The 13,686-nt window shown below is 36.7% G+C and overlaps 1 pseudogene across 1 annotated transcript; it reads left to right on the forward strand.

The window, feature by feature from the left end:
* Positions 1–11,250: 11,250 nt before the first annotated feature.
* On the forward strand, positions 11,251–12,787 carry LOC307188970 (small ribosomal subunit protein uS8-like; annotated as a pseudogene). The gene has a single exon. The product of its transcript is annotated as a small ribosomal subunit protein uS8-like (transcript).
* The last annotated feature ends 899 nt before the right edge of the window (positions 12,788–13,686 follow it).

The raw sequence follows: 13,686 nt of genomic DNA on the forward strand, positions 1-13,686 counted from the left end.
AGAGACCAATACGAACAATTATACACCAACAGATTGGATGATCTAGAAGAAATGGATAAATTACTAGAAACATACAACCTTTCAAGGCAGCTGTGAAGAAACAGAAAATCTTAACAGACCGATTACTAGTAACAAGATTGTATCAGTAATCAAAAACTCCCCAACAAACAGAAGTTCAGGATTAAGTGGCTTCATTGGTGAATTTTATCAAACATTCTAAGAAGAAATAATACCAACCCTTTTTCAAACTCTTCCAAAAAACAGAAGAGGAGGGAACTCCTCCAAACTCAATGTATGAGGCCAGCATTACCCTGATACCAAAACCAGACAAGGATGCCACAAGAAAAGAAAATGTCAGGCCAATGTCCCTAATGAACACAGATGTAAAAATCCTCAACTAAATATTAGCAAACCAAATTCAACAATACATTAAAAAGATCCAGTGGGATTTATATCAGGTATGCAAGGATGTTTCAATGTCCATATTAACAAAATGAGTGGTAAAAATCATACGATCATCTCATTAGATGCAGAAAAACATCTGACTGAATTCATTGTCCATTCATGATAAAAACTCTCAACAAAGTGGGGATAGAGGAAACATGCCTCAACATAACAAAGACCATATATGACAGACCTACAGCTAACATCATATTCAACAGTATAATGCTAAAAGCTTTTTCTCTAAGATCAGGAACAAGACAAGGATGCCCACTTCCACCACTTTTATTCTACATAGTATTGAAAGTCCTAACTAGAGCAATTAAGCAAGAAAATGGAATAAAAGGCATCCAAATTGGAAAGAAAGAACTAAAACTCACTATTTACAGATGACATAATACAATATGTAGAAAACCCTTAAGACTCTACCAAAAAACTGATAGAACTAATAAATGAATTCAGTAACGTTTCAGGATACAGGATCAATGCAAAAACTCTCTTACATTTTTATATGCTAATAATGAACTATCAGAAAAATAAACTAAGAAAACAATCTTTTTTACAATTACATCAAAAAGAATAAAATACCTAGCAATAAATTTAACCAAGGAGGTGAAAGACATGTATACTGAAAAGTACAAAATGTTAATGAAAGAAACTGAACACAACACAAATAAAAAGATACCCTGTGCTAATGGATTGGAAGAATATTGTTAAAATGTCCGTACTACCCAAAGCAATCTACTAACTCAATAAAATTCTTAACAAAATTCCAGTGACATTTTTCACAGAAATAGAACAAACAATCCTAAAATTCGTATAGAACCACAAAAGACGCTGAATAGCCAAAGCAAATTTGAGAAAGAAGAACAAAGCTGGAGGCATCACATTCCCTGATTTCAAACTAGAGTTGGCTCTTCAACAATGGAGGGGTTAAGGGCACCAACCTGCCACACAGTCATCTGTGTGTATAACTTAACAGTCAGTCCTCCATATCTGCAGTTCCACACTGCTTGCGTAGTACTGTAGTGTGTATTTAGTGAAAAATCCAGGTATAAGTGAATCCATGCAGTTCAAACCCATGTTGTTCAAGGGTCCACTTATATTACAAAGTTATAGTAATTAACACAGTACGTTATTGGCATAAAAACAATCACACAAGTCAATGGAACAGAAGTAAGAGCCCAGAAATAAACCCACACATATATGATCAATTAATTTATGACAAAGGAGCCAAGAATACACAGTGGGGAAAGGACAATCTCTTTAAGAAATGACGTTAGGAAAAGTGGACAGCCACATGCAAAATAATGAAACTGGACCGCTATCTTACACCATACACAAAAATTAACTCAAATGGATTAAAGACTTAAACATAAGACCTGAAACCACAAAACTCCTAGAAGAAAGATAGGTGGTAAGCTCCTTGACACAGGTTTTAGTAATGATGTTTTTAATCTGACACCAAAAGCAAAAACAACAAAAGCAAAAGTAAACAGGTTGGACTAGATCAAACTAAAAAGCTTCTGCACAGGACAGGAAACCAGTAACAAAATGAAAAGGTAACCTACTGAATGGGAGAAAATATTTGCAAATAATATATCTGATAAGGGATTAATATCCAAAATATATAAAGCATTCATATGACTTAATAGGAAAAAATACATATACCTACTTAAAAATGGGCAGAAGATCTGAATAGGCATTCTTCCAAAGAAGACATACAGATGACCAACAGATACATGAAAAAGATAAACAAAGTTGATAAATTTTTAGCCAGACTCATCAAGAAAAACATGGAGAGGGCCCAAATCAATAAAATTAGAAATGGAAAAGGATAAGTTATAACAAACACCACGGAAATACAAAAGACATTAAGAGACTACGAAAAGCCACTATGTGCCAATAAAATGGACATCCAAACAGAAATGGACTACTCCTTAGAAAGGTACAATCTCCCAAGACTGAACCAGGAAATGGAAAACATGAACAGACCAATCGCAACTACTGAAATTGAAACAATCATTTAAAAACTCCCAACAAACAGATGTCTAGGACCAGATGGCTTCACAGACGAATTACATCAAACATTTAGAGAAGAGTTACCACCTATCTTTCTGAAAATATTCCAAAAAATTGCAGAGGAAGGAACACTCCCAAACTCATTCTGAGGGCACCATCACCCTGGTACCAAAACCAGACAAAGATACCACAAAAAAAGAAAATTACAGGCCAATACCACTGATGAACATAGATGCAAAAATCCTCAACAAAATACTAGCAAACCAAATCCAACAATACATTAAAAGGATCATACACCATCAGACACCATGGTCAAGTGGGATTTATCCCAGGGATACGAGTATTCTTCAGTATCTGAAAATCAATCAGTGTGATACACCACATTAACAAATTGAAGAATAAAAACCATATGATCATCTCAATAGATGCAGAAAAAGCTTTTGACAAAATTCAACATCCATCTATGATAAAAAAAAAAAAAAAGAAACAAATGTCTCCAGAAAGTGGGCAAAGAGGGAACCTATCTCAACATAATAAAGGTCATATATGACAAACCCACAGCTAACATCATTCTCAACAGTGAAAAGCTGAAAGCATTTCATCTAAGATCAGGAATGAGACAAGGATGCCCACTCTCACCCCTTTTATTCAACATAGTTTTGAAAGTCTAGCCATGGCAATCAGAGAAGAAAAAGAAATAAAAAGAATGCAAATTGGAAAAGAAGAAGTAAAACTGTCACTGTTTGCAGATAACATGATACTATAAACAGAATATTCTAAGGATGCTGCCAGAAAACTACTAAAGCTCATCAATGAATTCAGTAAAGTTGCAGGATACAAAATTAATACACAAAAATCTCTTGCATTCCTATACATTAACAACAAAATATCAGAAACAGAAATTAAGGAGACAATCCCATTTACTACTGCATCAAAAAGAATAAAATACCTAGGAATAAACCTATCTAAAGAGGCAAAAGACCTGTACTCTGAAAACCATAAGATGTTGATGAAAGAAATCGAAGATGATACAACAGATGGAAAGATGTACTGTGTGCTTGGATAGAAAAAATCAATATTGTCAAGATGACTATACTACCCAAGGCAATCTACAGATTCAGTGCAATTCCTATCAAATTACCAATGGCATTTTTCACAGAACTAGAACAAAAAAAATTTTTGATTTGTATGGAAACACAAAAGACCCTGAATAGCCAAAGCAATCTTGAGAAAGCAAAATGGAGCTGGAGGAATCAGACTCCCTGACTTCAGACTATACCACAAAGCTACAGTCATCAAAACAGTATGGTACTGGCACAAAAACAGACATAGATCAATGGAACAGGACAGAAGGCTCAGAAATAAACCCACGCACCTATGACCAATTAGTCTAAGACAAAGGAGGCAGGAATATACAATGGAGAAAAGACAGTCTCTTCTATAAGTGGTGCTGGGAAAACTGGGCAGCTGTGTGTAAAAGAATGAAATTAGAACACTCTCTAATACCATACACAAAAATAAATTCAAAATGGATTAAAGACCTAAATGTAAAACCAGATATTTTAAAACTCCTAGAGGAAAACATAGGCAGATCACTGTTTGAAACATATCACAGATATCTTTTTGGATCTGTCTCCTCCTAGAGTAATGACAATAAAAACAAAAGTAAACAAATGGGACCTAGTTAAACTTAAAAGCTTTTGCAAAGCAAAGGAAATCATAAACAAAATGAAAAGACAACCTACAGAATGGGAGAAAATATTTGCAAACAATGTGACCAACAAGGGATTAATCTCCAAAATATACAAATAGCTCATACAGCTCAATATCAAAACAACCCAATAATAAAATGGGCAGAAGATCTAAACAGACATTTCTAGGGACTCCCCTGGTGGTCCAGTGGTAAAGAATCTGCCTTCCAATGCAGGGGACACAGGTTCAATCCCTGGTCAGGAAACTAAGATCCCACATGCCATGGGGCAACTAAGCCCGCATGCCGCAACTACTGAGCTCATGTGCCTCAACGAGAGAGCCCGTGTGACAGAACTACAGAGCGCACGCACCACAACTGGAGAAAACCCGCACGCCACAACCAGAGAGAAGGCTGCAAGCCACAACAAAGACCTGATGCAGCCAAAAAAAATAATAGACGTTTCTCCAAAGAAGACATACAGATGGCCAAAAAGCACATGCAAATATGCTCAACATCACTAATCATTAGAGAAATGCAAATCAAAACTCCAATGAGGTATCACCTCACACCACTCAGAATGGCCATCATCAAAAAGTCTAGGGACTTCCCTGGCAGTCCAGTGGTTAAGAATCCACACTACCATCGCAGGCGGCACAGGTTTGGTCCCTGGTCAGAAAACTAAAATCCCGCAGTGCAAAAAAAAAAAAAAAAAAAAAAAAAAAAAAGTCTACAGATAATAAATGCTGGAGAGGATGTGGAGAAAAGAGAACCCTCCTACACTGTTTGTGGGAATGTAAATTGATACAGCCACTACGAAGAACAGTATGGAGGTTCCTTTAAAAACTAAAAATAGAGCTACCAGGACTTTCCTGGTGGTCCAGCGGTTGAGACTCTGTGCTTCCAGTGCAGGAGGCATGGGTTCGATCCCTGGTCGGGGAACAGGGATGCTGCATGCTGCGTGGTGCAGTAAGTAAGTAAAGAAGTAAAATAAATAAATAGCTACCATATAATCCTGCAATCCCACTCCTGGGCATATATTTGGAGAAAACCATAATCTGAAATGATACATGCACCCCAATATTCATTGCAGCACTATTTACAATAGCAAGGCATGGAAGCAACCTAAGTGTCCATCAACAGATGAATGGATAAAGGAGATGTGGTATATATATATATATATATATATATATATATATATATATATATATATATATATATATATATATACAATGGAATATTAGCCATAAAAAAGAATGAAATAATGCCACTTGCAGCAACATGGATGGACCTAGAGATTACTATACTAAGTGAAGTAAGTCAGAAAGAGAAAAATACCATATGATATCACTTATATGTGGAATCTAAAATATCACACAGATGAACTTATTTACAAAACAGAAATAGACTCACAGATATAGAAAGCAAACTATGGTTACCAAAGGGGAGGGAAGGGATAAATTAAGAGTTTGGGATTAAAATATACACCCTACTATATATAAAATAGATAACCAACAGGGACCTGCTGTATAGTAGGGACTCCCTGTATAGTACAGGGAATTATACTCAATATCGGTAATAACTTATAATGGAAGAGAATGTAAAAAATATATACACACACACACACACACTCATATATATAACTAGATTACTTTGCTGTACACCTGAAACTAGCACAACATTGTAAATCAACTATGTTTCAATAAAAAAACTTTTTAAAAAAGAATCTCAACATCACTAATGATCTGGAAAATGCAAATCAAAACCACAATGAGTTATTACCTCAAACCTGTTAGAATGGCTATTACTATAAAGACAAAAAATAGCAAGTGTTGGCAAAGATGTGGATAACAGGGAACACTTGTGCACCGTTGGTGGCAATGTAAACTGGTGCAGCCACTATTAAAAACAGTATGGAGGTTTCTCAAAAAATTAAAAATAGAACTACCATATGATCCAGCAATTCCACTTTTGGGTATTTATCTGAAGAAAATAAAAACACTAACTCAAAAAGATAAACGTATCCCCATATTCATTGCAGCATTATTTCCAATATCCAAAATACGGAAGCAACCTAAGTGTGTCCATCAATAGTTGTATGGATAAAGAAAATGTGAATATATATATATATATATATATATATATGGAATAATGGAATATTATTCAGTTATAAAAAAGATTGAAATCTTGCCATTTGTGACAACATGATGGACCTCGAGGGAATTATGTCAAGTGAAATACTGCATGATCTCTCTTAAATACTGACTCTAACAACAAACAAAAAACCGACCTCATAGATACAGAGAATGAATTGATGGTTGCCAGGGGTAGTTGGGGGAAGAGGGAGCAGAAATGGGTGAAGGGGGTCAAAAGGTAAACAATTTTTTTAAATTTCTTTTAAGAAACTTAGTCTACCAGTGGTATAAAGTGGACCACAAAGACAAATTTTGAAATGCACTAAGTGATATGCAGATTTAATACTGTTGGAATTGAGAGGGGAGTTCACGATGTTATAAATGTACATCCAATTATTCCCAACTGATCCAAGACAATGTCGTCATGTACAACTCTTAGGGATTTTACTGGCAAAAAAAAGTTTAGCATGGATGAGAGGTAGCTATTCCCCCGCACCCTTGTTTAACACGATATGATGAAAGTCAGTCTTAGATCAAATTCTGCCTCTCACACCTTTGCTGAGCATTACTACAAGCAAGCACAAAACTGTCATACAACTTGTTTTGTAACTCTGATGAAGTCCTGCTCTTCACCAGTTTGGGTGATTTGATCACACTTTGCATGACAGGTTCACTCATACCAGATGTGATAATATTCCTTTAAATGGACATGAAACAACCAGAAATGCGTTAGACCCGAAGTCTGACCATGGAACTGCTGGGTGTTCAAAATTTGGGAACCACCTCTAAGGGTAAAGCACATAGAACTTACACCCAGTTCACAAAATAATGGGGAGTGTCTGAACATTTTAGCCAATCTATTAATACATATCTTGAATATCTGTAATTTCTCAGTGAGAGTCCATTTCTAACATTCATCATGCTAATGACAAGCCATCAATTTAATAAAAACCCATTTCTGACATTTGCTGTACTAATTAGCAAAGCATCTGTCTGGTATTAATCAATATATGGATAGCAGATGCACTTGTGATAGCACCTCTCTAATCACTTAGGAAGGTAGAGTGGGGCTAGATAATGGAGAATACGGTACAGAATTTCCACTTAGTTACACAGGTTTGGCTTTGGCTTTGTTTTTGTTTTTTAAGGCAGGGGAGTAACAACTAGAACTTGAATTCAGGAAGATTCATTTGACCATCAGATTTGAGGGAAGGGGGGACGACATGTGAAAAAGATACTGAAAGCAAGTAGGTGAATAATAAAGCCACAACAGTTGCTGTCTAAGAATAGAAGTGGAGAAGTGGAAGAAAAGTACAAGAGTTATTTATATGTAGAATATATAAAAATACTGATTCTGCCTACCATGTGTGTAATGTTTGGTCTCTCACATATCACCTTTGATAGAAACTATGGAAAATGGATATTATCTTCATTAAGGGTGAAGGTTCAGAGACATTAAATTGACTTCCAAAAGTCACAAACCTAGTAAATGCTAGAATTGGGACTCAGAGCCAGGCAGTGTGCTACACTAAAAAGAGCATGGGAAATGGCAAAGTTTAGGAAGTAGGCAAGCTTGGGGTGAAAGATATACATGCTTTTTTTGGTGAAAGTGTAAAACTAGGACTACCTCTGAAGTGAGTAATTTAGCAATATACTTTAAATAAGTATCCCCTTTGACTTAGCAAATCCACTTATAGCAATTTATCCCACCTATATACTCTCACATGTATTTCTAAGCATATGTGTGAGAATATTATTAAGTTCAATATTCTTTGAAATAGCAGTAGGTTGAGGATGAGTTAATAAATCATGGTGCAAATATCCATTTAATATAATAATGTACAGTTGTCTGTTTTCTATATACTGACATGATCAGATCTCCAGGATGTATCAATGAAAAGAGCAAAGTACTGAAGAGTGTGTGTGTATTTGTCATTTGTGTTTAAAAACACACACACACACACACACACACACACACACACACACACACACACACACACAGAGCTACATTTTCTGTCTCTTGAAGGATACAAAGAAACTAACAGTGGCTGCCTCTGAGGAAAAGAACTAGATAATTGAACAACAGATTGGGAGGAAGATTTATTTCTCACTAGTCCTTTTGTATGTTTTGAATTATATACCTTTTATTACTTTTTAAATTGTTTTAAGAGAAAAAAAGAGTATGGCCTCTGAACTCAAGGAGAATTTGTTTCTTCTACTTAATTAGCTATGTGGCCATATCCAAGTTATTATCTTCTAGTTTATTGTGACCACATTATAGAACATATAAAAAAGAAACCAAAAAGTCTCTTAAGAAGCCAACACTCAAGACACAATCACTATAAAACTTTGGTGTAATTCTTCCTAGTCTTTTAAAAAACCTGTACTTCTTTCTGGTTACAAAGTAAACAATTTAACTTTTAAATGTATTACAAAATTTATTGGTCCATGTAAAGTACAGAGATTTATTGATTAAGATTTAAAATAATGAGTAGAAAGTACTTAAATATTTGTTTATTGTTTAATAAATGCATCATATTTTCCTGTTCAGGTCCAGGAACTAGCTCTTCTTTATTGACAAATCACTCTTTCTGGCTAATATTATATCCCACCTGGAGAAAAAAGTAGCAACTGTGTTATTACTTTAAATACCATAATTCTTGGGAATTTATACTGAAACAATATAGGTCATCTCACCTATGCAGTCCTCCAGTACCAATTATTTAATGCTGGTTACATTATTGCTCCCTAGAGTGCAGCATCCAGCCACTTCCAGTGACTGTCAGAGAGGGACACTGTGCTCTTTGATGATGAGAGCAAGTCTTACCCTGAGTATGCAGGAAAACAAGAACCATCATTCATTTTCTAGTCATGTAAAATTTACCATTCGGAATTTTATAGCATGAAAATAGAACAACAGATTTTCCAACAGTGACTTCTCTTGAGCTCTTTAGGCCAGAATCACTGCATTCCTAGACCAGGTTCTCACTCTCTGTTGACCACACGCCTGCCTTCCACACAGTACTGCCAGGAGAGGAGGAGAAGCAAGGGGCCCATGTGCAACATGAGAACAGCAGCCCCATTCAGACAAGAAACGTCTGACCCTTGTTGGGCATGACTTAAGACCAGCCTGGGAGAGCACAATGTAGCCACATCAATCCAAGGCAAGACAGGACATAAATTGGAAGGGGCTGTTGGCATTATGGAGCAAAAGTTGCAAAAGCCCTGAGAGCAGGAAGACAGATCATCTTTGAGCATCTTTGTTAAACCACTTTGTTTTGTCTCTGTTACAGTAGTACAGAATTATCACACTCCCATATACAACTGTCCCTCGGTATTCTCAGGGGGATTGTTTCCAGGAACCCTATGGATACCAAAATCCTTGGATGTTCAAGTCCCTTACATAGAACAGTGTAGTATTAGCATATAAGCTATGCACATCCTCCCTGATACTTTGTCATCTCTAGATTACTTACAATACATAATACAATGCAAATACTGAATACATAGTTGTAAATACAATGTAAATGTTATGTAAAGAGTTGCCAGTCCTTGGGGCTTCCCTGGTGGCGCAGTGGTTGAGAGTCCGCCTGCCGATGCAGGGGACACGGGTTCGTGCCCCGGTCCGGGAAGATCCCACATGCCACGGAGCGGCTGGGCCCGTGAGCCATGGACGCTGAGCCTGCGCATCCGGAGCCTGTGCTCCGCAACGGGAGAGGCCACAAACAGTGAGAGGCCCGCGTACCACAAAAAAAAAAAAAGAGTTGCCAGCCCATCGCAAATTCAAGTTTTGCTTTTTGGAACTTTCTGGGACTTTTTTTCCCTGAGTTTTTGTGATCCATGGTTGGATGAATCTGTAGATGCAGAACCCAAGTATATGAAGGGCTGACTTTATTGGATATTGAAAATCTTTTTAATATTCATAAATCCGGTAGGCAAGAAAAATAGTATTTTATTTTTGCTCTAATTTAAACCATCATTATATTACTGGGGTTGAGCCTATATTTATGTTTCTCAATCATTTGTATTTCTTCTTTAAATTATCTGTTCACGTTCTGTGCCCATTATTTTCTACTAGGGACTTTTTCATTCTGATTTTTAGGAGATCTATCTATATCTATCTATAAATATATATATATATATATAATCTCCATTTTCCCATGATATAAGTTATAAAAAGTTATAAATAGTTTTCCCAATATACCTTTTGATTTTGTTTATGGTGTTTTTAGTTGTTCTAGATAAGACTTGTTGGCTTTGTGGGGTTTTTTTTCAATTTTGTTTTAATCAGATTTTTCAATTGGTATTTTATGTCATTTCAGAAAGGTCTTTCCTACTCTTAGATGATATCAATAATTTACTCATATTTTCTTATGTTTATACTTTTGCTTTTAAATTTTTGTTTTGTCTATAGTTGACTTTGATATAAGAATGAGGGAGGGATCAAGCCCCACCCCTACCCCCCCAAAAAAAAGCCCAATCAGTCGTGCCAATACCATATACTAAATAGTCTACCTTTCCTCCATTAGTTTGAAATTCCATCTTTATCATCTATTAAACCCCAATCTGTATTGGGTTACATTGGTCTATTACCATATTTTTTAAATGACTAATTCTCGACAAAATATTAGCAAACCGAATCCAACAACACATAAAAAAGACCATACACCATGACCACATGGGATTCATCCCAAGTTCACAAGAATGGTTCAACGTATGCAAATCAATGGGATACACCACATAAACAAAAGACAAAAACCACACCATCATCTCAGTAGATGCAGAAAAAGCATTTGACAAAATTCAACATCCATTCATGATAAAAACTCTTACCAAAGTGGGTAAAGAGGGAACATTTCTGAACATAATAAAAGCCATTTATGACAAACCCACAGCCAACATAATACTCAGGGGTGAAAAGCTGAAAGCCTTCCTGTTAAAATCTGGAACAAGACAAGGATGCCCACTCTCACCTCTTCTATTCAACACAGTATTGGAAGTCCTAGCCAACGCACTCAGGTAAGAAAAAGAAATAAAAACTATCCAAATTAGAAGGGAAGAGGTAAAAGTGTCATTATATCCAGATGACATGATACTATAGATAGAAAACCCTAGAACTGATCAATGAATTCAGCAAGGTAGCAGGATACAAGATTAACATACAGAAATCGGTTGCATTTCTTTACACTAAAAATGAAATATCAGAAAGGAATGTAAAAAAAGAATCCCTTTTAAAATCACACCCCCCAGGCTTCCCTCGTGGCGCAGTGGTTAGGAATCTGACTGCCAATGCAGGGGACAGGGGTTCGAGCCCTGTTCCAGGAGGATCCCACATGCTGCGGAACAGCTAACCGTGTGCCACAAATGCTGAGCCTGCACTCTGGAGCCCACAAGCCACAGCTGCTGAGGCCTGCGTGCCTGGAGCCTGTGCTCCACAACAGGAGGGGCCACCGCAATGAGAGGCCCGTGCACTGCAAGGAGGAATGGCCCCCCACTCACTGCAAGTAGAGAAAGCCCACATGCAGCAATGAAGACCCAATGCAGCCAAGATAAATAAAATAAATTTATATTAAAAAAAATTGCATCCCTCAAAAATAAAATACTTAGGAATAAAACTAACCAAAGAGGTGAAACACTTATATACTGAGAACTATAAAACATTAATAAAGGAAATTGAAGATGATTCAAAGAAATGGAAAGATATCCCAGGCTCTTGGATTGGAAGAATATTGTTAAAATGGCCATCCTGCTCTTTCCACCATCTTTCTGTGCCGCCATATTGGTGTGCATGAATGTCCTGGCTGATACGCTCAACAGTATCAACAATGCCAAAAAAAGAGGCAAACGCCAGGTTCTTATTAGGCCATGCTCCAAAGTCATCGTCAGGTTTCTAACTGTGATGATGAATCATGGTTACATTGGCAAATTTGAAATCATCGATGATCACGGGGCTGGGGAAATTGTTGTGAGCCTCATAGGCAGGCTAAATAACTGTGATCAGCCCCAGATTTGACGTGCAACTCAAAGACCTAGAAAAATGTCAGAATAACGTGCTCCCATCCCATCACTTTCTTTTCATTGTACTGACAACCTCAGCTGGCATCATGGACCAGGAAGAAGCAAGACGAAAACACACTGGAGGGAAAATACTTGGATCTTTTTCTAGGGATGTAATACACACATGCAAATAAAATGCCTCAGAGGACATCCAAAGCAATCTACAGATTTAATGTGATCCCTATCAAATTACCCATGAGATTTTTCACATAAGTGTAATAATAATAATCTGGGAAAATATTATGAACAACCTTATGCTAGTAAATCCAACAACTTAGATAAAATGGGTAAATTTCTTGAAAGACACAGATTACCCAAGCTTACCAAGGAAGAAATATATATAACCCGAAGAGCCTATCTATTAAAGAAATTGAATTTGTAGTTTAAAACATTCCCACAAAACTGCAGGCCCATAGGGCAGCACAGGTGAATGCCACTGAACATTTACAAATTCTTCATAAACTCTTTCAAAAAATTAAAAAGGTGAGAATACTTCCCAACTCATTTTATGATTACAGAATTACCCTGACACCAAAACCAGACAAAGATATTACAGAGAAATGGCAAACCAATATTCCTATGTTATAAACACAGATATCAAAAATCCTAAACAGAGGGCTTCCCTGGTGGCGCCGTGGTTGAGAGTCCGCCTGCTGATGCAGGGGACGCAAGTTCATGCCCCGGTCCGGGAAGATCCCACATGCTGTGTAGCGGCTGGGCCCGTGAGCCATGGCCGCTAAGCCTGCGCGTCCGGAGCCTGTGTTCCGCAATGGGAGAGGCCGCAACAGTGAGAGGCCCATGTAACACACACACACACACACAAAAATCCTAAACAAAATTTTAGCAAATTGAATCCAAAATTTATAAAAAGGGTAATACATTTGACCAAGTGAAGTTTATCTCAAGAATGCAAGATTGTTTTGACACTTGAAAATCCACCAGTGTATAATTCATCATATTAACAAACTAAAGAATATTCATCTATAAATATATAAATAATTATTTCTGATTATGTCAATAGATGCAGAAAATCATTTGAGAAAATCCAACATCCATTCCTGACAAAAACTCTCAGAAAAGTAGGAATAGAAGGAAAAGTCTTCAACGCATTAAAGGGCATTTACTTAAAATCCTACAATTAGCATCATACTAAATTCTGAAAAACTGAATCAATTTTCCCCTAAGATTAGGAAGAAGACAAAGATGCCAAACCTCAACATTAAAGATTCCAGCCAGTGCAATAAGGTCAAGAGGTAAGAAATAAAAACCACCTATATTGGAAAGGGAAGAAGTAAAACTGCCTTTTTTTCACAAATGTCATGCTCCCCTATATAGAAAATC

Source organism: Stenella coeruleoalba (genome assembly GCF_951394435.1).
Source record: "Stenella coeruleoalba genome assembly, chromosome: 7".
In the NCBI taxonomy this organism is placed as follows: domain Eukaryota; kingdom Metazoa; phylum Chordata; class Mammalia; order Artiodactyla; family Delphinidae; genus Stenella; species Stenella coeruleoalba.